The sequence below is a fragment of the Saccopteryx bilineata genome, chromosome 4 (genome assembly GCF_036850765.1).
Source record: "Saccopteryx bilineata isolate mSacBil1 chromosome 4, mSacBil1_pri_phased_curated, whole genome shotgun sequence".
Taxonomy (NCBI): Eukaryota; Metazoa; Chordata; class Mammalia; order Chiroptera; family Emballonuridae; genus Saccopteryx; species Saccopteryx bilineata.
Window position 1 is genome coordinate 131,536,134 of NC_089493.1, and position 25,566 is coordinate 131,561,699.

General features: G+C 49.8%; 1 protein-coding gene and 1 long non-coding RNA gene across 11 annotated transcripts in view; one reads left to right on the top strand and one right to left on the bottom strand.

Annotated features, from left to right (window-relative positions):
- Positions 1–16,614, bottom strand: part of LOC136336523 (uncharacterized) — a 94,981-nt gene extending 78,367 nt beyond the window's left edge. Inside the window, exon 1 of the long non-coding RNA XR_010731467.1 lies at positions 16,573–16,614. This is a non-coding gene — a long non-coding RNA (uncharacterized lncRNA). The remainder of the gene's footprint in view (positions 1–16,572) is intronic.
- Positions 1–25,566, top strand: part of LINGO1 (leucine rich repeat and Ig domain containing 1) — a 231,060-nt gene that overhangs the window by 56,595 nt on the left and 148,899 nt on the right. The window lies entirely within an intron of this gene.

Genomic DNA, 25,566 nt, shown 5'->3' on the forward strand with positions numbered 1-25,566 from the left:
CATAATATCAGAAGGCATTAATTGCTATTGCTTCTATGGATCCCACCACATTCCTCTCCTTATTCTTGGAAAATACAAAAATCTCGTGAGAATGTTTTACTGAGAAAAGCCCAGCAACTGCCTTCAGTCAAAAAACAAGTCTCTTAACAAAACATTCTTTAGTTGCCGGCTGTGCTCCCATCCAAGGCCATGCAACGGACCACTCCGTTACACCTTACCTAAGATTCTATTGTCTATTCAAATTTTATTTACTATATTCATACACTAGTTAAGTTCTAACTTTATTCTTCTCAGAGTGTTCCACCACCTGCAGGTCAGGTATGCAAGAAGAAAGGAGAGTTTCTCTACTCTATCACATGAAAAGGATAGGGAGGTAAAGTGATGAATTAAGTGAAGGCTGAAAGGTGCTCTGTGTATAGTTACTGTTTCCTACCTATTCATAAGTCACAATCTATTCTTTCTAACATGATTAATAAGAAGAAATTCTCCTACAAACTTAACCCTTTACGAGGGATATCATAGCCAGCCTCTTATGTTTATGAGCCCAGTTCAAGGGGCTTACAGGCTTTTCTGTGGAACTCACACCCTCTGTCTCACTTCCAAAGAAATTACTACGAATCTACAGGGAAAGCACGGTACTATTATCCCTGTGCCATCAATAATAGCACACACCCAGAAAAGGGGGGATATAAGGCCAGATTAATTAAAAAAGGTCAAAGGGGGAAGTATCGTGCCTTTCCCCTGCGATGACTGTCACCCCGCAGCCATTGGTCTTCACTGCGGTGACTTTGTCACCCCGCAGCCATTGGTCTTCTCTGCTGTGACTTTGTCAATCAGCAGTTTTTGATCTTCTTCTGCTGTGACCTTGTCAGCTAGCAGTTGTGGGTCTTCTCCTGCTGTGACCTTGTCAGCCAGCAGTTGTGGATCTTCTCTGCTGTGACCTTGTCAGCCAGCAGTCGTTGATTGGCTCCCGACAGAATTCCCTTTTGACCCCAGAGTTCCGATTCTTAGCTGGGCCTTTAGGAAACCGCCTTCTTCCCAGTGAGCTCCCTCAGGTCTCTGGCACCACAGCAGGAGTGGGACCTGACCTTGGGGGTGGGCAATAGGGCCAACTAAAAGCCCTGTGGGGGAGGGGTGTCTCTGTGCCTCTAAAGTGTATTCCTGGGAGGGTCCTGGCTCAGAGGGAGCGTGTGTAGGTTTGTGGCCTCTGGCCCCTTGCCCACAGGCCCAGCAGGCAGCAGAAGTGATGCCCTTCCTGTGTCCAGCCCTGGACAGCCCCCCAGCCCCCACCCCAGCAGTGCCTGCATTGGGCTTCACAGCCACCCAGGAGCTGTGACAGGCAGGGAAACTGTTTCATAGACACTTGGGAGTTCCCAAGGTCAAAGTCCCCAGTGACTGAGGGCAGAGTGAGACTTGGCTGTCTGTGCACCTGACTGCCCTCCATCTGGCCCTCTAGGAGAAGCACCAAAGAGTGGCCCTGACCTTTGAGTGGGGTAGACCCGAGGCAGGGTCTGGGCCCACGAGGGCCTCTCTGCAGGTTCTTTCTCCTCAGAGTCTTTCCCCCAGGACCCTGGATAGTGCCTTTGCTGGGACTGCCCTCTGGTGCCCTGGAGTGGAGGTGCTGTGCTGGGCAGAGCTCTCTGCAGCCCTGACCTGGGGGGGGGGGGCATGCCTAATTAATTAATTAATGTTGGCAAAGCACTTGGAGGTCTCAAGCTGAGAGGTGCTCAATATATGCAAATGAGAGTAATTGTTATTGCTCATAATTACAGAGTTTCTGCTGGAGAAATGACTCAGAAGTGAATGGTGGCTGAGTCTGCACAGGGCCCTGCCAGATCTGCTTCTCAGTAGCAGTAGGATCTGTCTTTCCTCCCTTTGTTATCCCCCCTTCCTCCCTCTTCTTCTTCCGCCTCCCTTCCCATCCCTCCTGCTCCCGCTTCTCTCCCAGCTCTGGCTGTCCCCGGCTCCCCACTACAGGCACCCTCTTGTCTCATCGCATGAAGACAGGCACCTGGCTCAGTCTGGAGAGGAGGTGATTGGGCAGTAGTTCTTTACATTCTAGACATGAGAAGGGTCCAGGGGCTGTCCTGTTTTCCCCCTCTTTTACATGGTCCACAAAGCGTTCCTATGCCTCCTTGGGTGTGGGTGGGCTTAAGTGTGGCGAAGCCTAGGGTGGGGCACTCTGGGTGGGAAACGCAACGCCCGTGAGGCTCGGGCACACACTGTTTGCATAAACATGGTGACGTATGCTTGTGTGTGCACACTGGGCGCGCCTGTGCTTCTGGCCCCTGCCTCCTTCAGTCCGGGTTCTCAGGGTGGCTCTCGTAACCCAGTGTCTGAGGCTGAACCTTATGTACCCGCCTGAGCTCATGGCCCCGACACCTACAGTGCCCAGAACCAGCAACTCAAATAAATTTTCTCTCAGTTGTACCTTCTGTCCCTGCCATAGCCTCCCGTTCTCTGTCCCTGTGGCTTTGTTCATTTGTGGTGCCCAACAAACCCACGGAGTGCCACTACTAGGTTCAGCACCACAAACAACGCCCAGCTCCCCTGTCTCTTCCCAGCTGAATGCAGCCTAGAGGTTGTTCTGACTCGAGCCCTGCACTGTCAAATGGGAACACTAAGGCCGAGAGAATGTCAGTGACTTATCCAAGAGCACACCCAAGCTTAACTATAGAACTGACCACAACCCTGGTCTCCCTAGGCGAGGGCATTCCCTATTGCAACACACCGAGGCTTTAGGAGGACTTCTGAATTAATGCTCAGTCAACGCTCATCAAGTCCCCTCTGTGTGTCTGTCTCTGTATGAAGCTCAGTGATGGAGGAGAGAGGGAGGCAGCCAGATATCTGTTCTCTCCACAATGGAGCTTGGCGTGGCGACCACAATAGAGCTAGATCTTCTGAGGCCTGTGAACAGTGCTCTGGAGACACGAGGTGGCAGGTTCCTGCAGGATGGAACAGTCAGGAGGTCCCCCTGAAAGAGGTGGCCCAAAGCCTGGAGAGGAGCACCGTGGGGGAAACAGTGTGGTCACTGAAGAGGATGGCAAGAGAAGAGGCCCATCCAATGGGCTTAGGGTAGCTGGTGAGTCTGGGAAGGCATTGTACCTCTGCCCAGGAGCTGGTCTCTGGGAGGTCACACAGGCAGGCTGTCCATCACCAAGAAAAGGGCGAGATTTCCACTGAGGCCCCCAGGGCAATGTGGCTTGCTACCAGGATCCCATTCCCCACCTCTCCTTCCCTCTCTTCTTCCTCTCTCCCTCAGTTGCCTGGGCTTGGCCGATTTCATTGGGAAGCGACAGGTGTGGGTTGTCTCTGGGTCTTCTGAGCCATCCAGCATGGCTCCTTTCTCTTCCCCTGCATTTGTCAGAAAGATGGGATTGAGTTGAGCACTGAAGTTCGTGGGAAGGCTGGGCTAAGGCAGGCTTCTTGCTGCCCCCCGACTTGTGCCGCTGTTGGCAGCTGCCTGAGATGGTTTGCCCAAACACCATGGGGCTATTTCTGGCTTTAGATAATGAAGTGATGTCCTTGCCGAGGAAGGGATGGAGTCTCCGCTAATTAGCTGCCTGCCTTGAGGACAGAAAGCTTTTCTGATGGGCTCTGGGGGTTGGCTGTGTGTGGGAGCTCTTTGGGGAGCCTGCAAGGTAGGCAGGCCCCTGTGGAAGCAGCAGGGGAAGAGGAGAGGGGCTGGGCAGGCAGAACCCTGCAGAAGCTTTCCAGAAGCTGTCTCCTTGACCCCGTACCCTGCAGGGGGACCTTTGAGGTTCAGGGCAAGCACAGGGCAAGGAAAGGCCTTGGGAAGGCTAGATTTGGGGTTTGTCTCCAGCTCTGCCACTTGCAGGTCTGTGACCTTGGGCAAGTTGCTGTTGACCTCTGGGTTTCACCTGACTGAAGAAGGGATCATGGTCACATCAGGCGGGGAGGGGCAGCTGTTCAGCTTGAGTGCTTGATGCCCAGCAGGGATGTGGGAAGTGTTGGTGACCTTGGGATTCACCCCTTGGGGTCAAGCTCTTACCTTGGTTTTCTCAGATCTTGTTCACCTTGGGTACATGTGCTCCTGTTCCTGGCCATCTGAGCCCTTTGAAGGATAGAGTCTTCTTGTTCCATCCATCAGGAGGCAGTGGGACCAGTCAAATGGCCAGAGACAAAGGCTAAAGCTTAAAAAAAAAAAGGCAACACACACATGCACACACAAAGCAACAGCTTTTGAGCCCCCTTTCCTTATACTCTGGGTCAGGAGCTAGGGTCTTACCAAGACTCCATGAGAAGGGGCTGTAGATCAGGCCAAGTGAGTGAGCAGAGGAGAGGGAGCTGAGATGGAGAGGCCTGAGCACTGCCCCCTCCTCCAGGAAGCCTTCCAGGGATCAGCTGGGGGTATTTCTTCCCTGTGTGGCCCCCCTCCTCTTAGACTTCCACTGCATTCCTTCCAGGCACCCACACCCCTTTATTATAGGCCTTATAATCCTCATTCCCATGAGGCGTTTTCTAAGGTCTCACATCCGTGATGCATGGACCCCGCAGGGAAGCAGAGAATGCCACGGCAGTAGTCACAGTATTCATGGTGATGGTGCAGTGGCTGACTCAATGGGTACCTGCTCTGTGCAGGTGCAGTGCACAACACCCTATATGTCCTCTGTCCTGTGCTGTCTGTAGACAGGGTTAGGTGTGCTTTTGTTATGAGTGCATGTCCACTGTGTGCCCTGACTCTCCCCTGCACACATGGAGATGGTGGGATGGGCTCGGGCACTTGAGGAGCTCACAGTTCAAAGGGTTTCCCCAATCCACCCTCTCCACATGTCCCAGTCCCATCTGATCTCCTGTGTGACAGGTGGCACCTGCGTCTTTCCTGTCAGCTGGCCCCCATCTCTGGATCTGGGCTTTCCCCTCTAGGGAGAGGCTTGGGCATGCTGGCTGAGGTATTGCTAGCACTCACCCAGCCCTGGCGTGTGCTAGGTATGCAACTAACACTCGTTTAATGAGGGAATGTGTGTCTATGTGTGGATTAAATGAGGCTGTGTGTTAAGTACTTGGCACTCAACAAGTAGTTATTGAATAGAAGTATTCTCTGGGTGGAATAAGGAGGTGATGGTGTCGAGTGCCTGGCTCACGGCAGGCTCAGTGCGTGGGAACGGCAGCAGCAGTGGGGTCTGTTCTTCTGGGAGGGGCTGGGTGGACAGGCTGGAAGCAGGCCAGGCAGGAGTTGGGGCTAGGGTGCGGGAGGGCAGGCGCTGGGACTTGGAAGGAAGAGGAGGTGTCTGTGTGTGTGCCTGTGTGCAGGGGAAGGAGGCGGGTGAGCAGCTAGGGCTCCAATGCCCACTCTGTGTGGAGCCGGGGAGGGAAGCGTGTGCCTGTGTGCACGTGTGTGGGTGTGTAAAACAAATAACTGGAAAATGAATTTAATTATAAGGTACTTTTAATTGCTATTTATATTTAATCTTGCTAATTCTAGGTCTTGTGGAGCCAAACTGTACTTGTGTTCTCACTTGTGTGCTGGGGAAAGTGGAGAGAGGGATGGATCCCAAGACAGCCTGTGGGAAGTGGAACGCACCTTCTGCCCTAGGCTTGGCCCTGAGGGCAGCCAGGATGGCCTCACTGCCAAGGGCGGCAGGGAGGCACCCCAGCTCTGTCTCCAGGGCAGCTCATTGGCTGGTGGTCAGTTGGCACCTGGAGACACCTTCGCCTCAGAGTCAGGCAGACCCAGGTTCAAGTCCAAGTGAAACCAGTGCCTTAACCTCAGAGAGGCTCACTGTCTCTACCTGTGAAGTGGGCACAGTATATCCGTCCCCAGGCTTTCAGAAAGGATTAAATTACAGAGAGTGGCCTGACCTGTGGTGGCACAGTGGATAAAGCGTCGACCTGGAAATGCTGAGGTTGCCGGTTCGAAACCCTGGGCTTGCCTGGTCAAAGCACATATGGGAGTTGATGCTTCCAGCTCCTCCCCCCCTTCTCTCTCTCCTCTCTCTCTGTCTCTCCCTCTCCTCTCTAAAAATGAATAAATAAAAAAAAAATTAAAAAAAAAAAGAAAAAAAAGTTAAAAAAAAAAATTACAGAGAGTGGGCCTGTCGGTGCGGTGGCTGCTGCTTACTAAATGGGCGTATCTCCCCTGCAGCCTCCACCCTAGCTGGCTGCTTCTGCGTGCTCCCAGACAGCCTTTCACTCATTGGCAGAGAGGAGATCGACTACCTTAATGGCAAATAAGTGGCTGGGGTCTGACCCCTTTTTGCAGATGACCCCTTGATGATCATGGGGAACGGTGGTCTTTCATCCAGACCTTAGAGGTGCTGGAACAACGAGAGAGAGCCTGAGCAGTGGCTGTGGGAGGGGCGGAGAGGAGACATTCCTAAGGAGGGACCCCAGATGTTTCGCACCTGGGTGCATCGTAATGGGTGGCTTTGGAGGAGCAAGGCGAGGAGTTAGAGACCCCTGCTCCAGATGGGGCTCTGTGTGGAGACTCTGGGCAGCCAGCAGAGCCTCTGCTTTCTCATTGGGGCCTGGAAGCCAGAGTGTGGGAGACAGAGAGAGCAGCAAGGAAGGGTGCTGGTGGGGAGAGTGCTCCCTGGGCCTATTCCAATGGGGGCTGGGCTGCTTGTTTGCCAGCCATGCTTCCTGTGGTCAGGCTGAATGCTGGGGCCTTGGGCAGCAGAGGGCAGGCACCCAGACCTCCCTCCAGGACCCACAGGGGCCATGACTATGTCCTGCAGCAGGAAACCCATCTTTCTGCACCTGCGTCTTCTTTCGTGTCCTCCTGGACCTGCTTCTTGTGCCTGAGTCCTCCTGGGGCAGCTACCCCCACCTGGGTGGATGGCTGCGCCTGGAGGCAGAGAGGGGCTGCCCTGAGGGCTGAGTTTTCTACAGACCTCTCTCATCCCTTCTGCGGTGATGTCATAAGGTGAGAAGTCATCTCGCCATTTGACAGATGGGGAAACTGAGGCCCAGACAGGCAAAGGGATATATCCAAAATTGGGTCATCTGATTCCAGAGGGGTGAGGAGTATGTGTCCAAAAGGTGGGGTTGCAAAATCCTGCCCCATTAGGGAAGCTCAGAGTACCTGTTCTGAGGAGGGTTTCTGAGTCCTGCTCTTCATAGCCTGAGACCTTACTCAGGCTCATGCAGGCAGCTGCACCCCCTGTCTGGATCTCTGGAGAGAGATATCTTGGCTCTGGGCTCAGTTGCACCTGGGTTCAAATCCCGCCTCCGCCTCCCTTTGGCTGAGTGACCTCCAGACAGCCCTTTGGCCCCTACCGACCTCTGGCACCTAGTGGGTGCTTAGTGTTACCCACGCCCTTCCTCCCCTGCCACTTTCTCTGCTGATGTGTGGACATAGGTGATGACTGAGGGTAGATTTCTCTCTGGGATATTTTTACTTTAATAGGAGACTTGAATACCTCTAAACCCCATAGGATCAATGCTTCCCTTTAATGGTGACATTTCAGGCATGGTGGCAGCTGTGGGGAGAGACTGGGGTAGGGCTTGCCTGGCACCTCTGTCACATGCCGCCCCGTGCTCTAGTCCTCCCCCAGCCCACCTCCCCGCAGGCTCCTTTTGCTCTGCTCACAGGCAGGGCAGCGTCTCATTATTTGATGGAGGGATTTGTTTTGAGTTTGCTGGCTGTCGTCCGCTCGGTAAAAGCAGGGCCTGGGCATTGGCGAGAGTTCTGGTGCAGGCCCAACCAGCCTGGCCAGCCTGGCCACTCTTCTAGGATGTGAGGGGTCCCTGGGCAGAGAGTAATTCACAAGTCCACACAGGGAGGATGGAGGCAGTTAACTGGAGGTAGGGAAACCGGGGGTCTGGTTTTTGGGAAGAGTGTCCAGGGATGGGTCTTATACCTGGTCATTAATGCAGACCCCGGGACCTGCCTGTGTTCCCATAGTGACTTGTCATGTCCCTTCATTCCCTTGGTCCCACCAGAAGTGCCCCTGTGCTTGGGGTGCCCGCTTGGCATGGCCATGTTGTCAGGTGGAGGAGGGGTGCCCAGAGGCAGAGGGGTCTGGGATGGGTGCTCTGGAGGGGCAATCCTGGGCCTGGGTGTAGGGGTGGTCAGCAACTCTTGTGGACTTAGGAGAGCTTGGAGGCTGGGAGGGCTTGGAAAGGTCCCCAGAAAGCAGACAGCCTGTGGGCGAGTCCACGTGGGCTGAGGCTGGTGGCCTAGGTTCGAGTCCAGGTTTTGCAGCTGGCTCCCTCTGAAACCCTGAGTGAGTCCCTGCTCTCTCTGGGCCTCCATTTCCTCATTTGTGTAATGGGAGTTTTGACCTGGAATGGCTAATCTCTGGACCCCTGTGCACCCTGCTTCCCTGGTCATAAGAAAGTTTGGGGGAGGGGCTGAGCTAAGGGGGATGTGGTGGTACCGGAGCACGAGGCACTGGAGAACGGTGGGGATAGATGTGTGTGCTGTCAGTATTGCAGCTGGCACCTGCACTCAACATCTCTAAGATGACACCCCCCCACCCCACCCCCAGTTACCTGGCCCGTGGGCCTCAGAATTTACATCATCATGTTTTGCTGCCAGCAGGCATGCTGGGCTCTTGCCTGAGCCACCTGCACAGTAAGGTGCCTTGCTGTCCTCCAGGCAGGGCTCCCTTCCCCACAGCCATACTGTTCTCGTGCCCTTGACTATTCTCTACCCATGTGGAAAGGGGCAACTCTGCCTTCCTGTCTTCAGTAAGTCCTCATCTGGGTGGAAGACTCAGAATGCTCTCTCAGGGGTACTAGGGCCATCACGGCTGACTTCTCAGAGGAGGTGGTGGTGCTGATTCTGGACCTGAAAAAAAATAGCTGGGCAGGAGGAATTGGACAGGCAAAGAGGAGTATGTGTTTTCAGCACTGGGGTTGGGGGAAAGATGCAAGACCATGAAACACTGGAGGAGGTTCCACTCACACTCATATTTCTTATGGAATGGGGAAGTGCCCTAGTAGGGCTTGTCAACCAAGTGATGATGGGTCCTGTCCCTGGTTCTTATACAAGGATCGATGGTCCATGTCATCCTCGGGTGGCTCAGGAAGCATAAGGGGACCTTGAGTTGGCCTGCATGCCCACAGCACCCACACACCTATCCCTGTGAGAGGTGTGTAGTATGTGGCAGGTTCTTTCCCAACCAGCTAAGTAACCTTGAACAAGCCACAGCATCTTTTTGAGCCTTGCTGCCAAGAGGGATTGGAGGGTTTGTCTGCAGAGCAGGTATGTGATGTGGCCTAGAGAGTGACTGGCCTTCTATGGGCAGGGACGGGTGGGCTGGTGGTGATTCTAGGCTGTAGCTGGATGTATGTGTGGGGGACAGATCCTCACCTGCAAGGCAGCCGTTAAAGGCTCAGGTTCTGGAGCTAGGCTACCCTGTTCTAAGTCCCAGCTGCGCCGTTGACCAGCTGTGTGACCTTGTGCAAGGCACTAAGCCTCTCTGTCTCCAGGAAAAGGGGGGTGCATATAGTACCTACCTCATGGTGGTGTCGTATTGATTCACTGAGTTCATACATGTAAAGTTCTAGGTCAATGCTGAGTGCCTATTGACTTTAATTAACGTCAGCTACTACCGGTCCTCTTCCTGAGGCTTAGAGAGATGAGGGGACTTGTCTTTGGATGGACAACTTGTGACGAAGGTTCAGGACTGTAATGCCGGTGGCCGAGGCCAGGCAGGTTTTTATCGGATTTGGGCAGACGGTAAAGAAACTGCAGAGCTGGAAAGTGTTGGGCCATTCTGTTTAAGAAAGTCTCACAATGGTGGACAAGCACACAGGGGAAAACCTCTTCTCTGGCAAACAAACAGTAAGAATGGCTCCTCACAGTGGTGGGCAAACAACCTGCCATCCACAATCCCTCCCTCATCTCTCTCAAGCACAAGCATCCATAACCTTATATAGGCCACACACACATGGTGCTGCTATGCACCCACGCACCAACCAGGCCAAGTGCTTACTGCCAGTAACTCCGTGAACAAGCCTAACACAGCTGCCCCACAAGGAGGCCAATGCCTGTCTAATTCCAAAGCTTTGCTCTTGCCTCTACTTGGGGCCAGAGAAGCCTGATGCCCAGCCAGGGTGGAGGCTCCCAAAGAGGTGCCAGAGCAGGCTCTCTGGCTACATGCTCTCTTCCTATCCCCTCTGTGGGCAGGACTTTATCCAGCTCCTTCTGTGTGCCAGGTCAGGGTCTGGCATACAGAGGTGCTCAAGAAGTCCTGGTTGACAGGCTCGCCAGGTAAATGAAAGCAGGAGGGCCACCCAGCTGCTCCTGGGACTCCCTGCGCTGCCCACAGGAGCTCATTCGACCTCCCTGCCCCTGCCCCCATGCTCTCCCCCAGGAGCACGGTGCTCTGCTCTGCTCCTCACCCCTGGTCACAGCAAACCTTCAGCCTTTCTTCTCTCCTCCGTGCTCCCCACTTTCTCATTAAGTTGAGAATAATTCCCAAATGTGGCGTCTCTATATCTGTTTTCTATTGAAATTTAATTTTACCTTCTGATGGTCTTAGCAGAGAGACAAAAGAAAATCACCCCTACCCTGAGCCCAGAGTAGATTCTGTCTTTAGAGGGAACAGGAAGGTCCTCTTTAGACAGGAGTTGTTCAGGAAGGGCATGGGCACAGGCCTGCGGCCAGGAAGCTTGGGCTCTCCGCCCTCAGGTATCTGTGCCCTTTCAGCCCCTTAGCCCCTCTTTTTACAGAGGAAGTGGTAAGCCCTGGTGCCCTTTGTCCCCAGCCCCAGGCTCTGTGTGAGGGTGTGCAAGGGATGGACATGCCTGGTGGAGGGAAGGAGCCTAGACAGGAGAAGGGGGTTGCCCAAGTCCCCCAGCAGGGGAGGCTGGCAGGGAGGATAAGCAGGTGAGCTAGGAGGGCCAAGGCAGCAGGGGTGCTGGAGAGCTTGCTCTATCCTCACCTGCCCAGCGAACCCTGGGGCGGTGAGCAAGGTTCACCTGTGCACCTTCTGCCCTGCTCTTTCTTGTGAACATCTGGGGGCCTGTGGACATAAGCTGGTGGGAAGAGCAGACCCCATGTCTGGGACCTCCAAGCTCTAAATGGCTATGCAGCCCACATGTGGCCCCAGACTTCTGACACCTGCAGTTGCTTCCCGTTCACCTGCAGTTCAGCCTGGCCCTCCCCTATAGTTTCTGCCACGTTGTGTGTCCACTCACCTCCATGCAGCTTGTCCCCTTCCAAGTTTGGTCCTCTTTTGTCACTGTCAGAGCCCGGGAACAGTTTTCTCTGTGGCTTCTTCTGTTGTAAAGTACTGCAATCCATGGTTACAGAGACACCAGGCAGGTTACAGAAGAAATTTGAGGAGTTTACTAGTTAGCCAGCTAGCTAGCTACAGGGGGCATGGTCCCAAAACATGTAGCCCTCTTACAGTTCTGAACTTTCTTTTATACAAAATTAAGTACTGGTTGGGGTGGGTAAGGAGGTAGCAGGGTACAATAGTCAATCACTAACAAGCTTACAACAACTACCATAGGATCTATTAAAAGCAAAAAGCATTCTTTTTTTTTTAAATAATTTTATTTTTTTAATGGGGTGACATCAGTAAATCAGGATACATATATTCAAAGATAACAAGTCCAGGTCTTGTCGTTCAATTATGTTGCATACCCATCACCCAAAGTCAGATTGTCCTCTGTCACCTTCTATCTAGTTTTCTTTGTGCCCCCCCTCCTCCTTTCCCTCTCCCTCTCCCCCCTCCCCCCGTAACCACCACACTCTTATCAATGTCTCTTAGTCTCACTTTTATGTCCCCCTACGTATGGAATAATGCAGTTCCTGGTTTTTTCTGATTTACTTATTTCACTTCGTATAATGTTATCAAGATCCCACCATTTTGCTGTAAATGATCCGATGTCATCATTTCTTATGGCTGAGCAGTATTCCATAGTGTATATGTGCCACATCTTCTTTATCCAGTCATCTACTGACGAGCTTTTTGGTTGTTTCCATGTCCTGGCCACTGTGAACAATGCTGCAATGAACATGGGGCTGCATGTGTCTTTACGTATCAATGTTTCTGAGTTTTTGGGATATATACCCAACAGAGGGATTGCTGGGTCATCAGGTAGTTCTATTTTCAGTTTTTTGAGGAACCACCATACTTTCTTCCATAATGGTTGTACTACTTTACATTCCCACCAACAGTGTATGAGGGTTCCTTTTTCTCCACAGCCTCTCCAACATTTGCTATTACCTGTCTTGTTAATAATAGCTAATCTAACAGGTGTGAGGTGCTATCTCATTGCAGTTTTGATTTGCATTTCTCTAATAACTAAAGAAGATGAACATCTTTTCATATATCTGTTGGCCATTTGTATTTCTTCCTGGGAGAAGTGTCTGTTCATGTCCTCTTCCCATTTTTTTATTGGATTGTTTGTTTGTTGTTGAGTTTTATGAGTTCTTTGTATATTTTGGATATTAGGCCCTTATCTGAGCTGTTGTTTGAAAATATCATTTCCCATTTAGTTGGCTGTCTGTTTATTTTGTTATCAGCTTCTCTTGCTGAGCAAAAACTTCTTAGTTTGATGTAGTCCCATTCATTAATTTTTGCCTTCACTTCTCTTGCCTTTGGAGTCAAATTCATAAAATGCTCTTTAAAACTCAGGTCCATGAGTTTAGTACCTATGTCTTCTTCTATGTACTTAATTGTTTCAGGTCTTATGTTTAGATCTTTGATCTATTTTGAGTTAATTTTAGTACAGGGGGACAAACTGTAGTCCAGTTTCATTCTTTTGCATGTGGCTTTCCAGTTTTCCCAGCACCATTTATTGAAGAGGCTTTCTTTTCTCCATTGTATGTTGTTGGCCCCTTTATCAAAAATTATTTGACTATATATATATGTGGTTTTAATTCTGGACTTTCTATTCTGTTCCATTGGTCTGAGTGTCTATGCAAAAAGCATTCTTACACATCAAGACCACAAGATAACACAGTAGTGATGTGTTTTATATACTCGGCAAAGACATTTCCAAATCTTCTAGTGTCTACCCCCCCATCCCCATCGCCACAACGAAATGGTTAGCTTAGAATAAGGAGAGAGGCTAAATGAAAATACCTTTGCTCAGTGTTGGGGCTAGCTTATTAGGAAACCTAGTCCCGGCTTGTTTGGTTTACAAGTTTTTATACATATAAAGGATTTCAAGAGGGATGATTATTAGAAAGCATATACAATGTTACAGAATGCAGGTTTTTCAAGCAAGGGGAGTGAGCTCGTGATCTCTTTGTCTAGAGGTATCCGTCACTCTCAGGACTCCAGGAGGGGAGGAAGAGTTAGAATCAGCGTAGGAATTTTTATTTCATTATTATTATTTATTTTTTACAGAGACAGAGAGAGAGTCAGAGAGAGGGATAGACAGGGACAGACAGGAACGGAGAGAGATGAGAAGCATCAATCATTAGTTTTTCATTGCACGTTGCAACACCTTAATTGTTCATTGATTGCTTTCTCATATGTGCCTTGACCTCGGGCCTTCAGCAGACCGAGTAATCCCTTGCTGGAGGGCAAGGGGGAGTAATCCCTGGGTTCAAGCTGGTGGGCTTTTTTGCTCAAACCAGATGAGCCCGCGCTCAAGCTGGCAACCTCGGGGTCTCGAACCTGGGTCCTCTGCATCCCAGTCCATTGCTCCATCCACTGCACCACCGCCTGGTCAGGCCAGCGTAGGAATTTTTAATTAAGATATGTAAACATTGTCTCCTAAAGGATCTTAAAGAAAGGGAAGAGGAAGTTTTCAGATAAGTTTTATCTTCTTTGTTGTCTAGCAAGTAGTGGCCTCAGTCCTTCCAGAGAACTATAGTTAAACTACGACTAGATGACCCAGTTGTCCTTGTAAGCCAGGAAGCTCCTGTATTCTCTAAAGAAAGGAGGGGTTAAGAAGCCTGACTTTTCCTGTTTAAAGTGGCATTGCTAACAATTTTTGCAATTTCTTGGAATCTTATCACACTTTCAAGTCTTGGTTTCCTCTCTGTGTATGGGGAGGCTGATGCCCCCTCAGGGAGCTACTGGGAAGGTAGGTGAGATGCATGCCCCCTTGTTGTCAGATAAGTTTGGAAAATATGATTTTTATGTTTACTTGCTTATAGTTTGCACTGGGGGCTGGGCAGTGCCAGGTATATGTGGTCTGTGAAATTGCAAAGTACCTTCCTGCTTGGAAAGGGCCATTGTCTTGCTAATGTTTACTAGAGGAGAGGTTTTCGTGCCAGAAAGTTTTGAAGAGAAGGAGGAGAGAGAGAAAGAAGCCATGTTTGCAGAGTGAGAGAGGAGAGAATGCAGAGTGCTGAAGAAAGAATCCATGTTGGCAGGGAGAGAGAAGGTGTGCAGATGGGGAACCAGAGCTGAGGGGCTTTAGGAGTCCTACTGAGACTGGTGAGGACTTTGATTCTAGGAGAAACCAGAGAAGATTCTCCTGGTTGTGGAACCGGAGAATGCGTCAGGGCTTTGTGAGCTCTGTGTGTTTGCTCATAGGTGTTGGAATCCATGGGAGTCCGAAAGACCAGAGTAACAGGCTTTATTGAAAGGAAGAAGGAACCCTGCCGGGCACTTCTCCTGGGGGAGAAGAGCACCGGTTACAGACTAGGGGCGAGTTATATAGTGTTTGGGAGAGCCTGAGGGGATACTGAGGCAAAAGTCCTGGTATGTCTGGAATGCTTCTCCTTGGGGGGCTTCGAGCATGTGGGTGTTGAATCAATAGTCCTGGTATGTCCGGAGCCCCTCCTTGGGGCGGCTTGTCAGCTTTTTGGAATTCCTCTGTCTCAGGGTCAATAGTCCAGTAAGGGTGAGGTCTGACAGATAAGTGGAACATCAAGAGGGCAGTTTGGAATTCATGTATCTATCATTACTCAACTCTGTGGTTACATATAAAAGAAAGGCAGTTATTAATTTTATAATATATGGTAAGGGGTAATGAGGAGAAAGAGGAGAAAAAATTGGAAAATTATTGCTTCTTCTGGAGAGAACTCGAGAAGGGAACCTTGCCAAGCCAAGACCCCCATCCAGTTCAGAAGGTCGTCAATTTCCACGCTGTGAGGTCTGAACCAGGCGATGTCTCTGAAAACCTGAGTGAGGAAGTAAAAAAATTTTGCGAGGTAATAATTGTTAGTTGCTTGCTGCTAGTGCCGAGTGGACAGACTGACATGGTGATGATCCATGGTCTCCTGGATGAGTCTCATGAGACGTGCTGGTCTGGTTCCTCTTGAATGGGAGGACATATGGAGATTTTAGGAGACAGGGAACCTGTTGGTATAAGTTTTTAGAAGGACTGTGTATGTGTGGTTGAAAAGGAAGGGGGAGTTTGGAGAACATTCAGGAGGGAACTTCTCGGGCTGAGGGGCGGCTTCTTCCTGCTGTCATCCCTACCTATTTGATATTTCCCTCATGAAGTTCTCCTTGGGGTACTGGGGAATAGGAGTGTATGAGCATTTGATTGTATGTAATCCTAGAGATTTCTCTCATCCCAGCCTGTATGAATTTAATAAAGAAAGAGGCAAGTATTTGGAAATTAGCAATGCAGAGATAAGGAGGGTTGTATAGGGGGTGTGTGTGTGAAAGTTCTTCCATGGTAAAGTCAGAGATATTTTTTCCTGGCAGCCCTGGAGAGAGTAATTAGCTTGAGCTAAAAGAAATGTTTCATGCCTGTTTGTAGGCTCTTCTTCAGCCAAGAAGACCCAGTGATCTTGTCCCCTTACTATGTGAAGGGAAAAAGACTGAGAAGCGTTAAGAGGTGGACGCTATTCATTCTCCTAGTTCTTCAGGGATACGGGAGAGCTTTAGGGTTAGGGGACCTGTAGAGGTTGAAAGATAGAATTTAGGAGGTTTGCTGATATAGGGTTTCAGATATTTCTGTTTCACAAGAGCAGGTTACAGGGTTGATGTGTAGGGTTAGGTAGATTTTCCAGTTTTCTGATTGGCGAAGGTCTGCATGTGGTTCTGTAAGAAACTAGTGAACAAACGTAAGAGGCAGGGTTTAAAAGTTAAAAAAGTAAATAGGAGAGTGAGTGAACTAATGAAAGGCAATAGTAAGACGCCCAGTTTGTGTGAAACCACTGATTCCATGTTTACGAATTCGCTGGGCTTGAGAGAGAGAAAGAGAGAGAGAGAGAGAGAGTAAATAGGAATAAGACAGGGCAGTGTGGCTAGTCCCCCTGTCCCTAGATCTGCTTTTGTAGAGATTTCTAAAGCAATAAGAAGAGAAATTACCTATATAGTTTGTTTGGTCCTTACATTGATGGATAGTGTATTAGGAACTGGAAGAGGCTCATGGGGTGGGATTAGGTTGATATTTAGGGTGAGATAGATTAGGGTACAGGTTTTTGTCTAATTAGTATGGAGATGCAGATAGGTGTTGGTCCCACACGAGTAGAAAGTTCCTGATTTGGTGAGGCAGGCTGAGAGGAGAATAGAGAATAGAAGGACAAGGGGTTGGTTTTGTTTCTCTGTTTCTGAGCTCCAGATGGTCAGGGTGGAGGAAAGAGTCGTCCTAATAAGTGGGGAGGGTAGAGGATTGTTAGCTAGGGTGACTGATTAAACATTCTTTGAAAACCAGTTTTCTGACTGTACAAATTCTTTTTTCTCGGTACAAATCTCCTACAACCTGCACAAACCTTCTACAACTTACACAAACCTTCAACTTTCATGCACTTTCTTATCCAGAAATAACTGGCTGTAAAGCCAGCAGGCAGGGCCAGGGCCACCATCAGAGCAGCCCAGCCCTTGCAGGTTCGCATTGGATTCGGACAGTCGGTAAAGAAACAGCGGAGCCACAAACTGGTGGGCCATAGTCTTTCATTCTAGCTTGCACCCGGCGGGCAAGTAAAAACACACACTGGGCTCCAAAACCCAATCACATTCAGTGCTCACAAAGCTACTGATTTATCTGAGTTTCCTAGAATCAAAGGTTTCTAGCTCACCAGCCTTATTCTCCTCGGTTCCCTATCTCCTTCCTTATCCCAGATACAAACTCTGCAAATTGGCATCTCACTCAGCACTCCACCATCTTGGCTGCTTCTCCTGGCCTCCTCCACGTGGCCTCCTTCTGCTCTCTGCTCTGTTCTCTCCTCTAATGATAACCTCAGGAACCAAGAGTGCCAGCTCTTGTGTAGTCTACCCCCATTTTATATTGTACCTTCACAACCTCTAATCCAATATACAAAATAGGGAAGTCTCTAATACAAAGTCACTTCTGAGGCATGATTGGATTGTACCGCCCCACATCAAAACGGGTGGGAAAGGCTTAATCCCAAAACCAAGCCCCAGGCTACAAGGATTCTATCTGCCCACAGAGACACACATTAATATCACCTGGGTGATAGCCTCCTCATGTTATCTTTAACAAAGTGAGCATAATACATTTTATCTGCCCAACACTGGCCTTCATAAAAACTTGCTTTTCCTTTTTCTTTCAAAAGTATTTCCATACCTTATACCTTCTATTATCAAAACCATACAATTCCTTCCTAGTCAGAACTCTTGATTTAAAAAATTTTAACCTCTAGTGACAATCAAGTTGACTTTCTTTTTATCCTAGTTTTCCTTTTCCCAAAGCCTGACTAAAAGAGTCCTTAGTTTTTTCATATATTTGCCATACGTAGACCAACCAGCTTCAGGTTTGTGGTTGGAGTAAGGCATGCCGTTTTTCTATTTTAGCAGCAGTGGGAGTTGTCAGGATCACGGTGTGTGGACCTGTCCACGTGAAAGTCAGTCCTTGGGTGATGTAAGGCTGGAAGTGCCTCTTGGACAGTGTTTGAACAGTTTGCTGAGTGACCTATAAAACCTGCAAGTACTTAGGGAAAGGGTGTTACATTTCTACACTTTGCAGTTAGAGTTTAAGTCCTAGTGACCACTGCTTCTAGCTGGAATTACCAGCAGGTCCCAGCCTTTAATAGGCATGGGGCATTGAGATAAGAGGAACAAAGGAGATACTAAACATTAAATAAAGCAATAAAATCAGACTGTCAATACCCACAGTAGAGATCTTTGAGGGATAAATAAAACTTAAATATTCAGGCAAGGCATAGTAGATGGCCCTTGTGTTTACAAGAAATGAGATCAGTTTATCTGCTACTTGGAAGAAATACCTTAGGCTCGTGAATGATGTCCTTGAGCCTTCAGTGGCAATTCCCAGCACGCTGGGCAAGGTCAGGTCACAGGTAGCTGGAGCAGGGCTAGAAGAGACTGAACCCTCCCTCCATGGAGCAAGGGGGCAGCTTACCTTCTCATGTCCCTTTTTCCACAGCACAGGTGTGTCACCGGTGGGGCCGGGAAGCCTGGCAGGCTTCAGTTCAATGACCTTTCTTTCCACTCTGGAGCAGGGCCTTGATAGAATGCTGTGAAACCCCTTAGGGCGCTGGAGCCAAAAGTTGGTATTTCCTGACTTCTTTTGGGCCTTATTTGCCTTTTCTGTTACTTCTTTGGTCATTATAGACCTTAAAAGCCATGCTCAGAAGATCTGTAAAGCCAGTATCCATGGCCAGGGCCACCATCAGAGCAGCCCAGCCCATGCAGGTTCGCATTGGATTCGGACAGTTGGTAAAGAAACAATGGAGCCAAGAACTGATGGGCCTTCATCTTTAGTCCTAGCTTGCACCCGGCAGGCAAGTAAAAATACAGACTGGGCTCCAAAACTCAATCCCATTCAGTGCTCACAAAGCTACTGACTTATCTGAGTTTCCTAGAATCAAAGGTTTCTAGCTCACCAGCCTTATTCTCCTCAGTTCCCCATCTCCTTCCTTACCCCAGATACAAACTCTACACAAACTGGCATCTCACTCAGCACTCTGCCATCTTGGCTCCTTCTGCTCTCTGCTCTGCTCTCTCCTCTAATGATAATCTCAGGAACCAAGAGCGCAAACTCCCGTTCTACCCCTACTTTATACTGTAGCTTCACAACCTCTAATCCAATATACAAAGTAGGGAAGTCCCTAATACAAAGTCACTTCTCTGAGGCATGATTGGATTGTACCGCCCTACATCAAAAAGGGTAGGAAAGGCTTAATCCCAAAACCAAGCCCCAGGCTACAAGGATTCTGCCTGCCTTTAGCCCACCCCCAACACACATTAATATCACCTGGGCGACGGTCTCCTCGTGTCATCTTTAACAAAGTGAGCATAATACATTTTATCTGCCCAACAAGATCTCACTGAGGGGCTTGACTAAGAGAGCAAAATTGGGAATTCAGTGTTTAAAGACTGAGGAAAGAAAATATTTGATCTGTTGTGGTAGGTGGTTGGAGACTGTGGAGGGTCTGAGTTTGATCTAGGGTGAGACTTCAGGTGGTGGGGATTAAAGTAATGCCTAGATAGACTAGGGACTGAGAATAAAGTTGAGCCTTAGCAGAGAAGACAGGATAACACTTCATAGTGAGGAAGTTAAGAAGGGTGGTGGTGAGTCTCCTTGAGGCAGGCACGGAGGGGCTGCAGAGGAGTAGGTCATCTACATATTGTAAGAGAGTACTAGTTTTGAGATTGCCTGCTACTAAATCCTGAGCTAGTGCCTGCCGAAACAGGTGTGGGCTGTTTCTGATCCCCTGGGGTAAAATAGTCCATGTAAGTTGCTGGGCTGCATTAGTGTCTGGGTAAAGGCAAACAGAAAGTAAGAGAAGAATGGTAAAGAAGGCATTCTTGAGGTCTAGGACCATGAAGTGAGTGGTGTTTGAGGGAATGTGTGACAGTAACTTGTAGAGATTAGGGCAGGGGTCCCCAAACTTTTTACATAGGGGGCCTGTTCACTGTCCCTCAGACTGTTGGAGGGCCGGACTATAAAAAAAACTATAAAAAAATCCCTATGCACACTGCACATATCTTATTTTAAAGTAAAAAAACAAAATGGTAACAAATGCAATATTTAAAATAAAGAACAAGTAAATTTAAATCAACAAACTGACCAGTATTTCAATGGGAACTATGGGCCTGCTTTTGGCTAATGAGATGGTCAATATGCTCCTTTCAATGACCACCAAATGCCGCTTCCGGAAGTGCAGCGGGGGGGGGGGGGGGCGGATGAATGGCCTCAGGGGGCCGCATGCGGCCCGCTACTGGATGGAGGGGAATTACTGCCTCATTGACTAGGTGTAAGACTTGTACGAGGTGAAAAACTCCTGAAGGTTTTCGAACAGGAAAGATGGGGGTATTGCAGGGAAATTCCATGGGGATGAGTAAACCTGGTTTATGGGGTGGGTAATTACTGGTTTAAGACCTTAGAAACAGACACAGTTACACATTAAACAAAGACTTTACATAAAAGTTATGAATTAAGAAATTTAAATGAGCGCGCTTTACTTGTTTCAATTCAAATTATACTAGAGATATTTTCTGACAAAGAGACAAGACAGATTACTTACTCATATAGCTTAATATAATTCTGCTTTTTAAGTTTTTCAAGATGGCAGGAAGTTGCCAGCATAGAGGGGAGGAAGAGAGAAGGCAGATGGATGGACAGTGTGAGCAGCTGGATGGAAAGAAGGAGGGTCAGAATCTGCAGGAGGAGAGAAGGAGGTTAAAGTATTGGTGTGGTGCCACATGGTCAGAGGAGTCAAAAGGATTTAGAGCTCTGAGGAGAGAGGAGAGGGCAAGGAGGAAAGAGGCACAGTCACAGTTTGTAAGGAAGGAGGAGGGGTCGGAGAGGAGACAGGACTGCAGTTTGTAAGGAGGGAAGAGAGGTCAGAGATGAGACAGGCACCGCAGCCAGAGCCACAGCTTCTAAGGAGGGGGGAGGTGACGAAGAACACAGTGGAGAAGGGAGAGGCCCCTGGCCAGCAGAGGAGGAGAAAGAGAGACTGGTGAAATGAGAAAACAGGATTTAGTGAAGGGAAGAGGCTTTCTGGAGGGAAGAGACTCCAGCAAAAAAGATTTGCTGAGAGACTAGAGAGGGGTCCCGAGAGAGGGGTGCCCCGGGGGTCAGGCAGGAGAAGGAGAGAGTTTGGGAGTCTGTGGAGAAGGAAACATTAGGAGCAGAGGTTTTAGGTGAGGTTTCTTTGGCCAAAAACGGCCTGCGTGTGGAACAGAAGGTACAGAAATTAAAGACAGGAGAGAAAGAAGAAAGCCTGCACATAAGGAATTTCTGATGCCCTCCCCGTCCGGTGGCAGAAATTGTCAAGATCTCTTAGGATATTATAATCGAATGTCCTGTTTTCAGGCCAATGGGAGTCATTGTCTAGTCTGTACTGAGGCCATGCCGTGTTACAGAAGAAGATTAATTTCTTCGGTTTGAGGTCTGAGAGACCGAATTTGGCGAGGATTTTTATGAGACATCCTAGAGGGGTCTAGTCAGAAGGCTTAGACTCTGAAGAGCCCATAGTGGAGACAGGTGAGCAAGAGGGGGCGTCCCCGCCTTTTGTCACTGTCTCAAGAGTTGAGAATCTCCGTGTGGGGGAGTTGTCCCTGATAGAGGTCGTCACCACCTGTCAGGGAGCTCCGAGGACAAGAAGTCCGAGAGAGTGGAGAGGTTTGGCTAGGCGCCTAGTCTTCCGTGCAGTCCACTGAGACTGAGTCAAACCCCTCAAAATGTGAGGCGTATCAGAGAAAACCGTCCGACCAGAAAGGGGTGTTTTTAGAGAGAAATTTAGAGGCCAACCAGGGAAGGGGAAGGGAGAAACTCCTTACCTTTCTGGTCCAGCAGGGGTTCAGGACAGGGTTAGACTGCCGGCCAATCAACCCACAATTACACGTCCAAACAGAATCAAGGAGTAAGCCCGGGACGAGCTGCCGCTGCCCATTGCTTCCCTGGTTGTAAGTTTGGACGGCAAAGAGGGATCGTCCAGGCAGTTAGTACCTTGTCCCGGGTTTCGGCACCAAATGTTGGAATCCATGGGAGTCCGAAAGACCAGAGTAACAGGCTTTATTGAAAGGAAGAAGGAACCCTGCCGGGCACTTCTCCTGGGGGAGAAGAGCACCGGTTACAGACTAGGGGTGAGTTATATAGTGTTTGGGAGAGCCTGAGGGGATACTGAGGCAAAAGTCCTGGTATGTCTGGAATGCTTCTCCTTGGGGGGCTTCGAGCATGTGGGTGTTGAATCAATAGTCCTGGTATGTCCGGAGCCCCTCCTTGGGGCGGCTTGTCAGCTTTTTGGAATTCCTCTGTCTCAGGGTCAATAGTCCAGTAAGGGTGAGGTCTGACAGATAAGCGGAACATCAAGAGGGCAGTTTGGAATTCACGTATCTATCAATAGGCAGGTGCAAGTCTTGAATAAAGGAATGGCCCACCATTTTTTAGCTCCACTGTTTCTTTACTGTCTGTCCAAACTCAATGAGAACCTGCATGTATGTGGCCACAATGGCCGCGACTACTAGCCCCCCCCCCCCAGGTGGTGGCTCTTCTCCGGCACACAAACAGCAAGAATGGCCCCTCACAGTGGCGACCCGCCCCCTGATCCCCAGGTGGCTTAGCTAGGCTGTGACTGTCCCCAAGAGGCCTGGGGAGAAGGTGTAGTGATGCTCAGGCTAGGGCAGTTCTGCCTGGGGGCGTGGTTTGGGTGGGGGTGGCGGTGTCTTCTCACCCTTAGAGGCTTTGCACTGCCCTGGCAGCTTCTCTAGCCTGGCCAAAAATGGTCTTGGGAATTCAGCACAAGGGGCCTCTGGGGCAGCCCCTCTACCCAGCCTCTTATTGTGCCAATAACTGGCTGAAAACCCCTCTCCTGTGCTTGGATCAGCCCATGAGCTCCTGGGCTCAGAGGGTTTTGTCTGCCTCACATTCAAGGCTAAGCCCACTGGGTGTGGCCCAGGTCCCTCTCTGCCCCTCTTCCCAGTAGACTGTCCCTCCTCGATTTCTTCCCACTCTACTCCTCACTGGCTCAGCTGAGGTCCTGGGAGCCTTGTGTTGGGATGTTCTGGGTAAGCCTCTGTTGGGCAGATAAAATATGTTATGCTCACTTTGTTAAAGATGGCGCTGCCCACGTGAGGCCGTCGCCCAGGTGATATTAATGTGTGTTGGGGGCAGGCGGTGGGCAGGCAGAATCCTTGTAGCCTGGGGCTTGGTTTTGGGATTAAGCCTTTCCCACCCTTTTTGATGTGGGGTGGTACAATCCAATCATGCCTCAGAGAAGTGACTTTGTATTAGAGACTTCCCTATTTTGTATATTGGATTAAAGGTTGTGAAGCTACACTATAAAATAGGGGCAGAATGGGAGCTTGGGCTCTTGGTTCCTGAGATGATTAGCATGAGAGAGCAGAGAGATCACAGCAGAGAGCAGAGAAAGGCCACATGGAGGAGGCCAGAAGAAGCAGCCAAGATGGCAGAGTGTTGAGTGAGAAACCAGTTTGAGCAGAGTTTGTGCAGGGAGAAAGAAGGAGATGGGGAACAGAGGTGAATAAGTGGTGAGCTAGAAACCTTTGATTTTAGGAAACTCGGATAAGTCAGTAGCTTTGTGAGCACTGAATGTGACTGGGTTTTGGAGCCCAGTGTGTTTTTTACTTGCCTGCCAGGTGCAAGCTAGGATTAAAGACTATGGCCCATCAGCTTTTGGCTACGTTGTTTCTTTACCGACTGTACGAATCCAATGCGAACCTGCATGGGCTGGGCTGCTGTGATGGTGGCCCTGGTCGTGGCTACTGGCTTTACAGCTTCCCCTGGTCTGTATGGGTCTGGGGCTGTGACCCACAGTACTGGGGCAGAGTTGGTTATGTTGACCGAGGGCGCACCACGAAGACTCTAGACCCAAGTGTGTGGATAAAACAGAAGAAAAAGTTTATTACACTCGCGAGCGGGCCCAAGGCAAGGAGATGGCCAAGAGCCCCGAACAATCTTCAGCAAGCAAGTTTTATACATTATCTCAGGTCAGGAATTCAGGAGTCATGAGATAGGGAATTTGCAAGGGCTCTCAGGGTGATTGCCCCAGGTACTTGCAGAAGAGCATTCACCTATGATTACATCGGGGCGAGGTGGGCCAGTTCTTGTTCTGCAAGCCAAAATTAGCCAAGCAAAGGACAGAAGGAATTTTCTATTTTTACTGTTACACTAGCTCTAAGCAAATTTTTCAGTGGTTTATGGTAGGGAGCGGTCAGTTCCTGCTTTCTTTAATTTTAGACAAAAGGTCAAGCAGAATTTTTCCACTCACGGTTACAGTTACATGGAGCTTTCTGCACCTACAGCTGTCCCTGACCTCGCAGAACCTGTAGCCCTGGCGCGACAGTGGGAAGCCACAGTTGGGGAAGCTGAGGTGGGAAGCCACTCATCTGCAGAACCATAGGTCAGGCTGGGTCTTCTGTTTCGTGCTGGCAAGGTGGGTCCTGGGGAGAGCAGCTGGCCATGGTGTCATCTGTGGGGCCTGTGGCCTGCCCACCCTGGTGGCCCATGCCCTGTGTCTGGGGTGGGGGTTGCTGAGGCTTAGGCCGAAGACTCCAGGAGAGCTATCCCAGGCAAGAGCTCTTATCCTCTGTTGTGTCCTCAACCCAAGGGTCTGGGCTGAGGTGGGTCCCCAGGGCCCCAAAGTGGAAGACTGAGAAACTTCCACTGGCCAGGGCAGGTTCCAGAAGTTTCCCAGCACAACCTCACAAGACAATGCAGTGGTTAGGGAAGGGGTTGGTTGGGCTGACCCATGTTCCTAGGAGCCCAACCAGGTCAGAAGCCCCGGGAGTGGGGAGACACAGTCACTAATCTTTAGGGGGCTGTTGGGCGGATAAAGTGTATTATGCTCACTTTGTTAAAGATAACACAAGGAGGCCATCACCCAGGTGATATTAATGTGTGTTGAAAATCCTTGTAGCCTGGGGCTTGGTTTTGGGATTAAGCCTTTCCCACCCTTTTTGATGTGGGGTGGTACAATCCAATCATGCCTCAGAGAAGTGACTTTGTATTAGGGACTTCCCTACTTTGTATATTGGATTAGAGGTTGTGAAGCTACAATATAAAATGAGGGCGGAACGAGAGTTGGCTCTTGGTTCCTGAGATTAGAAGAGAGAGCAGAGGAGAGCAGAGAAAGGCCACGTGGAGGAGGCCAGGAGAAGCAGCCAAGATGGCGGAATGCTGAGTGAGATGCCAGTTTGTGTAGAGTTTGTATCTGGGATAAGGAAAGGAGATGGGGAACAGAGGTGAATAAGTCTGGTGAGCTAGAAACCTTTGATTCTAGGAAACTCGGATAAGTCAGTAGCTTTGTGAGCACTGAATGTGACTGGGTTTTGGAGCCCAGTGTGTATTTTTACTTGCCCGCCGGGTGCAAAGCTAGAATTGAAGACTATGGCCCACCAGTTTTTGGCTCCGCTGTTTCTTTGCCGACTGTCCGAATCCAATGCGAACCTGCATGGGCCAGGCAGCTCTGATGCTGGCCATGGCCCTGCCTCCTGGCTTTACAGGGGCACTTCTGGGCCTTGCCCAGGATGTTTTCTACATGAATGCATTTCCTAGTCCAGCGAACTTCCCTTCTTGAAGAACCAGTCCAGGCTCATGGTTTTCCTGGCCCCGTTCCCTCCCCTGGCCACACAATACTGTAGCTGCCTGATTTCTGGTCCATGAGCTCTTCAGAGAGCTGTGTAGGGGGTGCTGGTGTACAGTGACTGCTTAAAGCCATGAGAGAGGCTGCTGCCACCTCTGGACCACATCCTGCCTGCTGCTGCTGCCTGGCCGCACAGCCTAGTATAGGAGCTACTCTCCATGAGCCTCAGTTTGTCCCTCTCTCCCTCAATCTCT